Source organism: Alligator mississippiensis, chromosome 6, assembly GCF_030867095.1.
Source record: "Alligator mississippiensis isolate rAllMis1 chromosome 6, rAllMis1, whole genome shotgun sequence".
NCBI lineage: Eukaryota > Metazoa > Chordata > Crocodylia > Alligatoridae > Alligator > Alligator mississippiensis.
The window spans coordinates 2,204,610-2,217,151 of record NC_081829.1 but is presented as its reverse complement, the minus strand read 5'-3'; the positions used below and the strand labels follow the sequence as shown (position 1 = coordinate 2,217,151).

The following is a 12,542-nucleotide window of genomic DNA, read 5'->3' as shown; positions in this document are numbered from 1 at the left end:
CCATTAGTTGGGTCTTCTGAATATGGGGAACAATTTTGAGACGGTTACGAATATTAGCAATGAAGTGCTAGATTAAAGGGGGCTTTGGGATGATGCCACTCTAACGTGAATGGAGTTGGTGGTTGCCGCAGGGAAAACGGCTGCAGGGTCCGCTGCTACCTGCATTTTGAAGTTGCTTTTCTATTGGCCTAAAAAAAATGCCTTTATTTCTAGTTTCTTTGGGTAACTGTGATATCTTTTTTTGGGCCAGCTAAATAACCCATTCTTTGCAAGCTTTCGGGCACCCTCCTCCAGGCCTAGGGAGCGTCTGCTGGTGGTTTGTGCTCTCCTGGGTGGAATAAAAGCCACGATGCCAAACGCAGGTCTGTGAAAATGCAGATGCGTGGCCGGGAGGATGAAAGGTGCTGGCCAGCATGTGGATGCAGGGGAATAATAATAAATAATTCTTTAAAAAACAGACGGATTTAGGCTCTGAAACCAGTAGGTTTTCTGTGCGTGTCTCTTGTTCCTGATAACGCGGAGGAGTGAATTATGGATCTGTTGGGGTGGCTCGGCTGGTTGCACGAGACCAGCGCAAGGGAGGGTTCAGTCTTTGAGCTCTTCCTTGTGACTAGAGGTAGGATCCTTAATGCTTTTGCTTTATTTGTGGATTGTTTTTTTGTTTTTTTTTAAATAGGGTTAATCATTAGAGGTAGGATGCTTAATACTTTTGCTTTATATGTTGTTTTTTTAGATTTTAAATGGCTTGTCTCCCCTCCAGGAGCTTGAAGAGGGAGGTGCTGCCTCTTCCCGAGCTCTTCTGGGGGCAGCTCCCGGGGTAGCAGCCCGACTCTTGCCCAGGGCCCAGCATCCCACCCTGCCTTCTGCATTTCTTTTGGCTGACTCGGCTCAACCTGCCTCTGACACCGTCAAGGGGCTGATGTGCGTGAGGAGCCGACGTGGTGCCAGTCAGCATTTTGCCTGGCTGTATTAATTTCTCCTTTTTAATGAGCCTTGGCTCACCTATGTATTGCTGCATAGCAGGTGTCTGGCTCGTGCATCGCTCCCCAGCAGCTTCAGAGCTCATCTGAGAGTTTTGAGCTCCATTATATTTCTCTCTTACCTTCATTTATGTTGTCTCTGACCTTCAGTTTTAGTGCTGAGCTACTATACCGGTCTGCTACCCCCAAAACTGATTCAAACCTCTTTATTTTGGTAGTTGACATGCAGGGCTCCTGAAGATCCCTTTCTTTGAAGAAAGGTGCATTGTTTTCAGGCTCCAACGAGAGGAGAGGTTAGACCTGCCACTGCTTCTCTGCTTTCTTCACGTGCTTTCTTCCTCCCACTCTGTCTCTGGTGGGCTGAATCTGTTGTTCACATTTTGCATTCAATAGTCAGGCGCTATCTGACTTGAGTTTCCTGCTCTTCTGTGTAGGAGCATATAGCACAGCCCCTAATGTATAGTAATCAAGTCATGATCTTCTACACCTTCATTTGCAGTAGCTGAAAGCATCAGGGAGGTGCCTTGCACATGGCTTTGAAAGCATCTTCATATACGTTGTCATGTTAACACAGTGAGTCTCAACCGGGATGCCGCGAGATGCTTTCAGGAGTGCTGTGGGGAGTTAGGTCTCTTGAGTTCTTTGCAACAGAAAAATTGGGTTTTTTAAAAAACTTTTCTGTAGTCCTAAAACAAGTGAAACCGAAGAGCTGGTTTTTCGGAGAGGTGCCTTGCGTCTACAAAGGTTGACAACTGTTGCATGAGCATTTTGCATGTGGTGGGATGATTTTGGTGCTTAAATTCAGCATGCTAGCAGAGCCGTTTGGACAAATGTTCAGTGCTAGAGAAGGGCCATCATTTCTGGGGCTGGTATTACGAGGCTGGACGGCAGCGAGCCGCACTACAGTTGCTCTTTGCCCATGTTGACACTGGCCGGAGAAGCTGTTTGCCTTTTCCTAGCTGAGTGTTGTTCGGAGGCTGTTTGAATTCAGTGCACACTTTCTTCGTAATGTGGCTAGGTTTCTTCACACCGCATACTGAACGCGATAAGGCTGTTTTTGCAAACTTGTACTCACCCACTCAGTGTGTGAACTTTTAATTTTGACAGGCAAGTAAAATGCCATTCTGTTTTCTTATGACTCAACGTGGTTGAAGAATAGCAACTCTTTTGTGCTTGGTCTGGGTCGTCTTTAGTTTTTTCTTTCTGTCTGTCTGTCTGTCTTTTTTTTTTTTTTTTTTTGCAAGGACATTTAAGTCTGAAAATGAAGCTTGAAAGCGGAAAGGTAACGGAAACCATTTTCGATAGGAAGCAGCATCTGGTGCGTTGCTCAGGATGCATCGTCTGGTCGTGCGGACCGAAAGAGTTTGCTCTCGTGAGATGAGAATAACCGAATTGAAGGCGTCACGAGTTCTCCCTCTTGCCTGTGCAATGATAGGGGGACCTTGCCCATACGTACTGAAGGCAAATAGAGCTGCTCTATCTGCTCCAGCTTGTATGCAGGCCGGTTGCAATACCTACTGCTCCCCGTTGCTGCCCTCGGTGTGGTTGCGATAACACGGTGCCACTTTTTTGGTTGTCCGTAATGTGGGATAGCAGGGTAACACAGTAGTATCACAAGCAACAATAAATGCATGGCCCAGAAAAATTTGGGAGCAGCTTTTTAAGAGCATCTAATGAAAAGAGATATGCATTATGCACGGATCGCTGTTCTGGGCCAGCCGGTGGTCTGTCGTGGTGGGGAGATAGGTTACGGGGTACGTGGGCCCCTTTACCGGTCAGGGCTCTGGTTATGTAACGATGATTAGCAGTTATATTGCAGATCTCATTAAGTTAAGCAGGTTGCTTTGTCTTTGTGCAAGTCTGAGCTGGGCTGTCATGGCTGGCGTAGTGCGACGTTATAAAATGATCCCTGAGCAAAGCAGTTTTGCTAATATAGTCAAGCCCTGGTGCTTGCGGCCTTCTACCTCTGTCCCCTGAAGTAGAAATTATTTGCTGGATACGAGGCAGGATTTCTGTGCAGCGGGTCCTCATCGCATCCATCTGTTCTCAGTTGTTGGCCCAGAATTGGGATTTGGAGATGCTCCCTAATTATGTCAGGATCAGCATTTCGGTGCCTCTTCGTCGCATGGGTTTGAATGCAGCTTGCTTAATTAGTCCGGGTCAAGTTACGGGCGACGTTTTGGAGCGTGCAGGGAGAAAGCATGGGAGCGTTCACATTGGACTTTGGGTTGTGGTGGACCTTTCGAATTGTTTTTGCTTACTCTTGATATCCCACCAGGAAGCAAATCCGATTCAAAATGTGAGGTCTGGTGGGCAGGACTGGGCAGGCGCTTCTAGAAGTGTTTCGGATAGTTTATTCTCACGTGCATTTAATCATAAGTCTACAGTAAAGAGATCAGAGGGGTTTTTTCTTCCCCCAAAGGTAAAAATTCTGATGTGGGAGAAGGTCTGCACCTGCATTGTGCTAAAGAAAGGCTTGCATTGATCGATCTTGATTTTTATACAGAGTTTATCAGAATATACAGACCTTGACTGTGGCTGGTGCTGTATAAACTGGATCCAGCTTTGCCTGGTAGATTCAGGATGATAAGATCAGTGAGCTATTGGACTCTCAAGGGGCTGAAGTCAAGGGATGATTAAGGTAATCAACTTTGAGATTGTTATCTGCGGCTCTTAGGGTTTTTTTCTCCTTTGTGCTGGGGCTTCTTCCCATGCAGATTCATAGCTGGGCATTTCCCCTGCTTTTATAGCATTATAACTTGTCTGTAGTGGTCAAAGAGTAATCCTGCTGCTCCGTGAAATATCGGCGCTCTTGGTACCGAGGGCAGATTTGCTGTTGAGTAGGTGTGTATATATACATACAGCCATTGGGATTTTACCGTGGGAGACCTACCTTAAATAAAGATTGCTAATGCAAGAACAGCTCCAGCTCTTTGGCTGCAGCCTGAGACTAGATTCATAGATGCACAGATGTTAGGGTCGGAAGGGACCTCAATAGATCATCGAGTCCGACCCCCTGCATAAGCAGGAAAGAGTGCTGGGTCTAGATGACCCCAGCTAGATGCTCGTCTAACCTCCTCTTGAAGACCCCCAGGGTAGGGGAGAACACCACCTCCCTTGGGAGCCCGTTCCAGACCTTGGCCACTCGAACTGTGAAGAAGTTCTTCCTAATGTCCAATCTAAATCTGCTCTCTGCTAGCTTGTGGCCATTGTTTCTTGTAACCCCCGGGGACGCCTTGGTGAATAAATACTCACCAATTCCCTTCTGTGCCCCCGTGATGAACTTATAGGCAGCTACAAGGTCGCCTCTCAACCTTCTCTTGCGGAGGCTGAAAAGGTCCAGTTTCTCTAGTCTCTCCTCGTAGGGCTTGGTCTGCAGGCCCTTGACCATACGAGTTGCCCTTCTCTGGACCCTCTCCAGGTTATCCACATCCCTCTTGAAGTGCGGCGCCCAGAATTGCACGCAGTACTCCAACTGCGGTCTGACCAGCGCCCGATAGAGGGGAAGTATCACCTCCTTGGACCTATTCGTCATGCATCTGCTGATGCACAATAAAGTGCCATTGGCTTTTCTGATGGCTTTGTCACACTGCCGGCTCATGTTCATCTTGGAGTCCACTAGGACTCCAAGATCCCTTTCCACCTCCGTGCCACCCAGCAGGTCATTCCCTAGGCTGTAGGTGTGCTGGACATTTTTCCTCCCTAGGTGCAGCACTTTGCATTTCTCCTTGTTGAACTGCATCCTGTTGTTTTCTGCCCACTTGTCCAGCCTATCCAGGTCTGCCTGCAGCTGTTCCCTGCCCTCCGGCGTGTCCACTTCTCCCCATAGCTTTGTGTCATCTGCAAACTTGGACAGAGTACACTTCACTCCCACGTCCAAGTCACTGATGAAGACATTAAAGAGTATCGGTCCAAGGACCGAACCCTGCGGGACCCCACTGCCCACACCCTTCCAGGTTGAGACCGACTCATCTACCACGACTCTTTGGGTGCGACCCTCTAGCCAATTCGCCACCCACCGGACTGTGCAGTCATCCACATCACAGCCTCTTAACTTGTTCACCAGTATGGGGTGGGATACCGTATCGAAGGCCTTCCTGAAGTCCAAGTATACAACATCCACCCCTCCTCCTGTGTCCAGGCGTTTCGTAACCTGGTCATAGAAAGAGACTAGGTTGGTCAGGCACGATCTGCCCGCCACAAACCCGTGCTGGTTTCCCCTCAGCATAATTTGCCCTGCCGGGCTCTCACAAATGTGAGCCTTGATAATTTTTTCAAAGACTTTACCAAGGATGGAGGTGAGACTGACTGGCCTATAGTTGCCCGGGTCCTCCTTCCTCCCCTTCTTGAAAATGGGGACCACGTTAGCCCTTTTCCAGTCCTCCGGGACTTGGCCCGTGCGCCACGAGCATTCGAATATTCCCGCCAGTGGCTCTGCAATGACGTCGGCCAGTGCCTTCAGCACCCTCGGATGGAGCCCATCCGGGCCTGCCGACTTAAAGGCATCCAGTTCCTCCAAGTGACTCTGCACCACCTCAGGGTCTACGCATGGCAGTCTGGCGCCTTGCTGCTGCCTCTCTACAACCCCAGTGAGAGACTTGTCGTGTCCCTCGCTTAGGAGCACTGAGGCAAAGAACTCGTTGAGGAGTTCAGCCTTGTCCCCCCTGTCCGTCACCAATTGCTTCTGCCCATTTAGCAGCGGTCCTATTCCTCCCTGGGCCTTCCTTTTACTCCCTATGTATCTAAAAAACAATTTCTTGTTGTCCTTTACTTGGGATGCCATCCTCAGCTCCATGGTAGCTTTGGCCCGCCTAACTGCCTCCCTACAAGCACGAGCAGAGGAGGTATATTCATCTTTAGTGATCTCACCCTGTTTCCACTTTTTATGTGCTCCCCTTTTGGCCCTTAGGCTGCCCTAGACTAGGCTGGAGTCTCTTGTACCGTTAGAGGTGCCAGCAGAAAAAGTAGGACCATCACGTCCCTGGTGCACAGGCATCGGCACCCAGCCGGAGCGGCAGCACGGTTTAGCGGTGGAGCGCCGCGCCTTCCCTGCAAAGTCAAATTGAAGATTACCCCGAATTCAAGTCCTAACCATGCATAAACCCTTCCCTTGGGTTGGCTGGCTCATCAGTTGGTTACCATTTCAGTTAAGAAATCTAGTCTAGTTTTTAATACGGTTGCTTTCTCCAGCCATCCATTCAAGCTGCACACATAAATGGATCGACTACACACCAAGTTGAGTAATTGTGTGGACACACTTATTAAGGAGTAACGCCATCCCTAGATGAGTACCAAGACCATTTCGCTTGGATGCTGTCTGTAACTCAGAATGTATTACTTGGCTAACTCAGTGTAAAAAGGGAGAAAGATGCAATTCGAAGGTGCGGAGTAGAGAACTTGGGGATTCACAAGGCAAGGTTCTGCCTGGATCCAGCTTCGGTCTCTGTCTTACAAGAAAACTAGCACGATTAAATCTTTTAGTCTGATTAACCCAGGACTCTGAGTTGTGCATTAAAAAAGTAGGGCGGGGAAGAGAGGCAGGGGGAGTTTAGGGACCTCATTGCATCCAAATACAAGGTGCCCTTGGAGGGGAGTCTGACTTGACATGCAAGAGGTGAGAAATGAGGATGCTCTCGGTGTCCAAATGATGGAGGGGCAAAGGAGATGGGAGAGGATGGGCTAATCTGTCTGTTGGACTAATAGGGTTCCTCTGACTGCCTGCAGGGTTGCTAACCTCGTTTGTGTGTCCGGTTGTACTGCGCGTGGCTTGAGCTGAGCCTGCTCCCGGGGTCTAGATGGCCAATTTTCTTCCGCAGCAGAATATGGTTTTCTGAGCAAGCCTGGGGGATGGAGAAGCTAGGAGTCTCGGCTAGAGCCAGGACCACAGCTTTCTGTGAGTGCCACGGAGGCCTTTAACAACACGCAACACCAGGACCGGAGTGCGAGTTGTAGAAAATGTCACCGTAGCAAAGATTAAATCCCTTTGGAAATCTGGTTTATGCATTGTGCCCGGGGAATATTTCTCCGAAAAAGAAACTACTTCCCATTCGCTGCCCTCCCTTCTGAATATTTGCACAAGGAGGAGGCATGGAAACAGAGGGCTTCATTTCTGTAGGCCTGCAAACAGATTGCCTTTAAATCCAGTTCACTCTCCACCTGTTGATACTGTGCATTATTTCGGCTTTCTTTTAATGGGCCCAGCTGTTGTGGTCGGACGCTTTCCTTGGGTGCCTGAAGTCAAGTCTGCAAATTAATACGTGGACACACAGACCGAGTGCCTTCATTTCCACAGGTGCAGAGGAGCTTGCAGCCACCCTTGAGGTTTTGAGAGTTTGGATTTGCTGAAAGCCTTTGTTAAACATACAAGAAGCAAAGAGGATGAAAAGTTCATCCCTCCCCCCCAGGTGAAATTTCTAGTTACATGGTAGGAAAAAAACTAATTTTTTCTATCCTGGGCACTTTAAAAATGGGTTCAGCTCGTGGTTCAGATTACAGTCGGTGGGTTTTTTGTTGTGGGTCGAGTCCCATTCGGAAGGATTTAACAATAGCTCGAACTATACTTTGTTTTAATATTCTTTTGGGAACGTTACTGTAGGTTGGAAGGAAGCGTACAATTGTAACCGGCCCTGCCGGCTGGCGTGCATCAAATTGGCTTGTTTGCTGAACAAACTTTCAGTTTTCGGCCTTGTTGATAGCGCTGCTGGAGAGAATGTGTTTAGGTCAGTTGGGTTTTTTGTGAACCTGCTCTTTTGTTCAAGGACGCAGCATTCAAGGGGAACAAAAAGCCTATTGAGAGGGTCTGCCTGCAAGAAGATAAACTGGGTTTAAAAAAAAAACATTGCTACAGTTTAGTTCTTGTATTTATTTGGTTTTTTCGGGGGGGCGAGGGGGGGGGTTAGGATCACTTTGCCATTTTTTCCATTTTAGTTTGCTTTTGTGTCCTTGAGGCGACCTGCAAATGTTGGGACATGCGGTTGCCTTCGAGGCGGTGGGTCCGACTCTTGTTTTAGCCTCAGGTGAGTTGAAGCGACGTGCCCAAGGACAGCCAGCGAGAAGTCGATGTGGGAAAACAGCCCAGCTAGCCCGAATCCCAGCTTCCTGCAGCGAGCTGTTGGATGTTGCTGGTGTGTTGGGTTTTTTTAAAGACATTGATTTATAGTCGCTCTTGCAAGCCCCGCATTGCGAACCAGGATTGCTCCTCCTCCTCCTCCTCCGCAGTTCCTGTCCCTGAGTTCGATCTCAATCTGCAGATCTGGGTACAGTTGAGGAGGCGGACTCTTCCCCCCATCCTATCTCTCTGGTTAATCAGCTGAGTTGCATTTGAGGTCGTCGGCTCTTGGGTTTAAACTCTGCTCCTTCTCAGCTGATAAGTTCTTACTCATGGGACCTGATTATTCAGGCAGCACCATTTTACCTGCCTGCCGGGCAGGCTTCCTCGTTCAGTCATTTGCATGTCACGGGGAAGATCCCTCGGAGCAGGAAGGGGACCGTGATCGCTTTGAGCTTTTCCTATTGCCGGGACCTGTAGTTTGGGCTCTCGTCTTGCAACGGCGTCATTTAGGGGTGTCTGAATAAAGCATGTTTAAAGAGTGATTGAATAAAGTATATCTAAAAGAAGGCTTCCTGCCTTTGAAAAGGCATTTGGGAGGTACCCACGCACGGAGGAGGGATGGGGTTAGCGCTGACAGTCTCTTGTTTCTGGGAGGCATAGCATCATGAAGAGGGAGGTTTGGGAGATCAACCTCTTCGGGTTGTAATGAGCAGGGGTTTTGGGCTGCCCTGTGCTGAGCAGCTGGACGTGGCTCTTCCAGGAGTCGAAACAGCTTTGAGACATGCTAGGCTTCAGGTTTGAAGTACCAGACTCGCTCTGAAGTGTTAGATTTGGTCTGAATGGATAGACTGAGATCAGGTACTGAGCACGCTGCGTTGATCACTACCAATACTATAGGCTCGTCGGATGGGTTGCATTATTACAGCAGCTTTATTCTTGTGATTTGAACATCCCGTTGACTACGCTGCGTGGGTTGAGAGAACAATTGTGTTCACCACATTGCTTCAGATGTGTTAAACTGAGGGGGAGTTTAATTTCCATCTGCAACCTTTCGCTACCCGTTGCGTTTTCTCTGGTCCTAGGCAAAATGGGTGGCAGTGCACAAGTGAACACAAAGTTCGTGTTGGGTTGGGTTTCTTTGAAAGGTCACTTATTATGATATCATAAAGTCATTGCTTGGGTAAATCATTGTGGGGAAAGAAGTGGCATTAGACCTGACTGGCAAAACCCAGCTGAACCCTTTAGCCGGCTGCTTGGAGCCCTGCTTTACTAGCCAGGTTTGCAAACCCCCGGGCGCTGCCTGGCACCCTTGCACAGAAGTAGTGATGATTTCCAAACACCCAGGATGGAAAATTAAAGCTCCCACAGGCATCGTTACCTGCTTGCAGCGTTCTTCCTTGTTAAGGCATGGAGCCGTGGCCAAGAAAAAGAATAGCTCAGCCGTGTCCAGCCAAGGGATAGGGACATTAATATATATTTTTTTTTAATTCAGCTGCAACGAGCAGCTTTCTGGCATGAATTTTCTTCACTTGTGCAAGCGAGGGTGCTTTGTTGCTCTCACGTGAAACTCGAGGAGACGTGCCCTTGTACTTATTTGCATGCGTAGGTCACGCGGTCTGCTCCGATTGTGTAAGCCTTGGGGATTTATACGTCCCAGAGGGCCGTCTTGCATGCAGCAGTGGAATATGCAAACTCCACGGTGTCCCAGATAAGGGAGCTGGCATGCAGATTCGGTTTAAACGCCCGCCCGCCAATGCCGAGCCTGGCCACTGACTTCCGTTTTGCTTCCTGGCGCCCTGGGAGTCTCCTGGAGTAGCGTGGTTGAGCATGAGCTGCCGCTGGGCCGTGAGTACTTTTTGGCTTGGCAATTCTCACTTCATTTTTTGACTCTCCATACATTGCTTGCTTCTTTCTGGGCAGAGAAATACAGGGTTTCCTCTTGTGCTTTGGTGTAATATGAAGTGTAACCAACACTTTCTGGAGGGTGTGGCAAGGCGTTCGCACACTAGCTCCTTTCTTGACCTGGCTGTTTCGGCTTCTCCTTGCCTGCTATGCTGCATATCCGTAGTGGTATCGATTGCATCTGGGGCAAAAGAAAATCTCTGCTCTGTTTCTGCTGCAGCCAGGAGCGGAGAATTGTGGGTTTGCTTTTACACGGTGCCGTCCCGTGCACGAGAGCTGGCTGACCCGGTTCCCAGGACTTGGCAAGCCTGGTGTGTATAGACACTAAGCAGCATCTGACAAGCGGAGTCGATTGCTCCATCCTTCGTTTAGAAGCCATGTGTTAACAAAATACCGTGTCTGGATGCACACGGTTTGGAGCGGACTTTGCTAGTGCTTAGGGAAGATCAGATGATAAGGGTGTAAACGAGGCAACGTGCCGTGCTCTGCTGTCATTGCTGGGTTATGCAGGGTGAACATCTTGCTATCCTGGAAGCGGCACGGAGTAGGGGTGCTCGGGAACCACAGCCTGTTTGCAGCGCTCTGACAATTTTGGCTGAACTAAGTCTCGACACAGGTTGTCAGCTTGACGTGGTCTGAGGGTGGGGATGGAACAATTTTGGAGTGGAAACTGTGGTTTTGAGTAAAATGGTCTATCCACTCATCACTTGAGAGCCAGTGTCATGGCATTCGGATGTGTACCCAGCTGCTGTATTTTCACTGAGTTTGACGAACATGGAAACCACAAAACTGAGGCTAGCGTGGTTTGTGCAAGTTACCCCAGAAGCAAATATGCAGCCCTCTTATTATGCACACGTTGGGTGCACGCTGTCGTGTCATGCAGGACTGCACAGGATGTAGCCCAAAGGGCACATGTAGCCCACAGGATCCTGAAGCACACTTGAGTAATAGCAGGTTGTGGATGGATGTACAGCTGCAGATTTTCATTGCTGGCGTTATCAAACCAAGATATTTCTTGCATATGGAGGCAGATGAAAGGGTGAGTAAACACTGGGGTTGTGATTGCAGTTTCCAAAGTATGCATCCACGTAAAACTGATTTTGGCAATTTGAATGCAGCCTGTAGGTTCCTGGCGAGCTGTGCACGCGATCCACCCTGTTTCAAAGGCAAAAGGTTTCTTCTGAAATGGCAGATCTTGGCTTTGTTCCAGTGACAGCCAAGGTTCTTGGTTAAAATGTGCTATCTTTTATTAGACCAACTAAATAGCTGGAAAAATTGTTCTTTGCAAGCTTTTGGGCGCAAACACCCTTCTTTAGGCATAGGGAGAGTCTGCTGGTGTGTGCGCGCTCTCCTGGGTGGAACAGAAGCCACTATGCAAAATGCACAATGTGAAAATGCAAATGTGTGGCAGAGAATTAGCAGCCATGGGAGAGGGTAGGTGTGAGATGGGTAGGTGGGGAGGGGAAGAAGAGTGGGGATATTGAACAGGTGATAGAGTGTAGCTTATCAAATCTAGAGAGGTTATCTGGGGTTATCAGATGACTGGCAGGTTATAATATGCCATAAATCCAATGTCTATCTTTAGTCCATGATTTTTTGTATCCAGACTTGTGAAGTGAAGTTCGTAGGCTTGTCCCCGAAAAGTGTTTTTTGTAAATCTCCTTGGAGGATTAGAACAGAGACTGGGAAGAGAGGGTTGTCTCGTGAGAAGCCTGCACCCACAGGTCATTGGGGATTTTTCTTTGATAGACTTCCAGTGTGCATTCATTCTGGTATGCAGTTTTTGGGTTTTCCTACGTATTTTCCGTCGGGGCATTCAGTGTACTGGATGAGATGTATAACATTTCTGGAGGTGCAGGTGTAAGATCCAGGAAGGGTGATGGCTCTGTTGTGGGGTGTAGTTATCGTGGGGGTGGTGGAGATGTGTTGGCAGGTTTTACATTTCTGGTCCTGGCCTGGTCTGGATGCACTCGGTGCGTTTTGGACCATAGGAAGTTTGCTTGTGGGGATGAGGTTGGCGAGGTTCGGTGCTTGTTTAAAGGCTAGGATGGGTGTTGCAGGGATGCACTCGGCAGTTGAGTGCATCACTGAAACGGTTCCAGTAAAGCACTTAACAGTAACTGGAAATGAAGGCAAGGGGGGGAAAACCATCTGGTCCCTATTTCATGGGGCAGGGGAGTACTTGCTATAGCTGGAACCGAGAAGGATTACCTTTCTAAGATAAGCATGCTGCATACGAAGTTGCCTTTTCAGAATACAGCAAGGGGCAAATATGCTCTGCTGGAATGGATCTGGTGCGCTTGAACTTGCCTAAAATACAATTTAAAGTGGGGGGGGGGGGTGCTAGATCAAACTGGTGAGGGTGATCTAACCCCTTCAAACCTCGTCAGAGCCAGATGAGCTGTCGCGCTGGTCAAGTTGAAAAGCCTAGAGGGGTTTTGGGGGTGTTGGTTGTAGCCGTGTTGGTCTAAGGACATGGGCAGACAAGGTTTTTTGGGTAAATCCGGTATCTTTTATTAGACTATTTAAATAGTTGGAAAAATTGTTCTTTGCGAACGGTCGGGTACAAACGCCCTTCTTCAGAGGTGCAGCTGAATCCAGCCTAGGAT

The 12,542-nt window shown here is 48.6% G+C and overlaps 1 protein-coding gene across 9 annotated transcripts in view; it reads left to right on the top strand.

Annotated features, from left to right (window-relative positions):
• The window catches only part of PHACTR4 (phosphatase and actin regulator 4), an 84,475-nt gene that overhangs the window by 9,639 nt on the left and 62,294 nt on the right, over positions 1-12,542 (top strand). The window contains exon 1 of one of the 9 annotated variants that reach the window (XM_014604963.3): positions 7,975-7,996. The exons of 5 other annotated variants lie outside the window; for them this stretch is intronic. The gene's annotated coding sequence lies outside the window, so the exon portion shown is untranslated. Of the gene's footprint in view, positions 1-7,974; positions 7,997-9,767; positions 9,877-12,542 lie in introns of those variants that run through there. 3 more of the 9 variants (XM_059729474.1, XM_014604961.3, XM_059729477.1) reach the window with 3 other exon arrangements.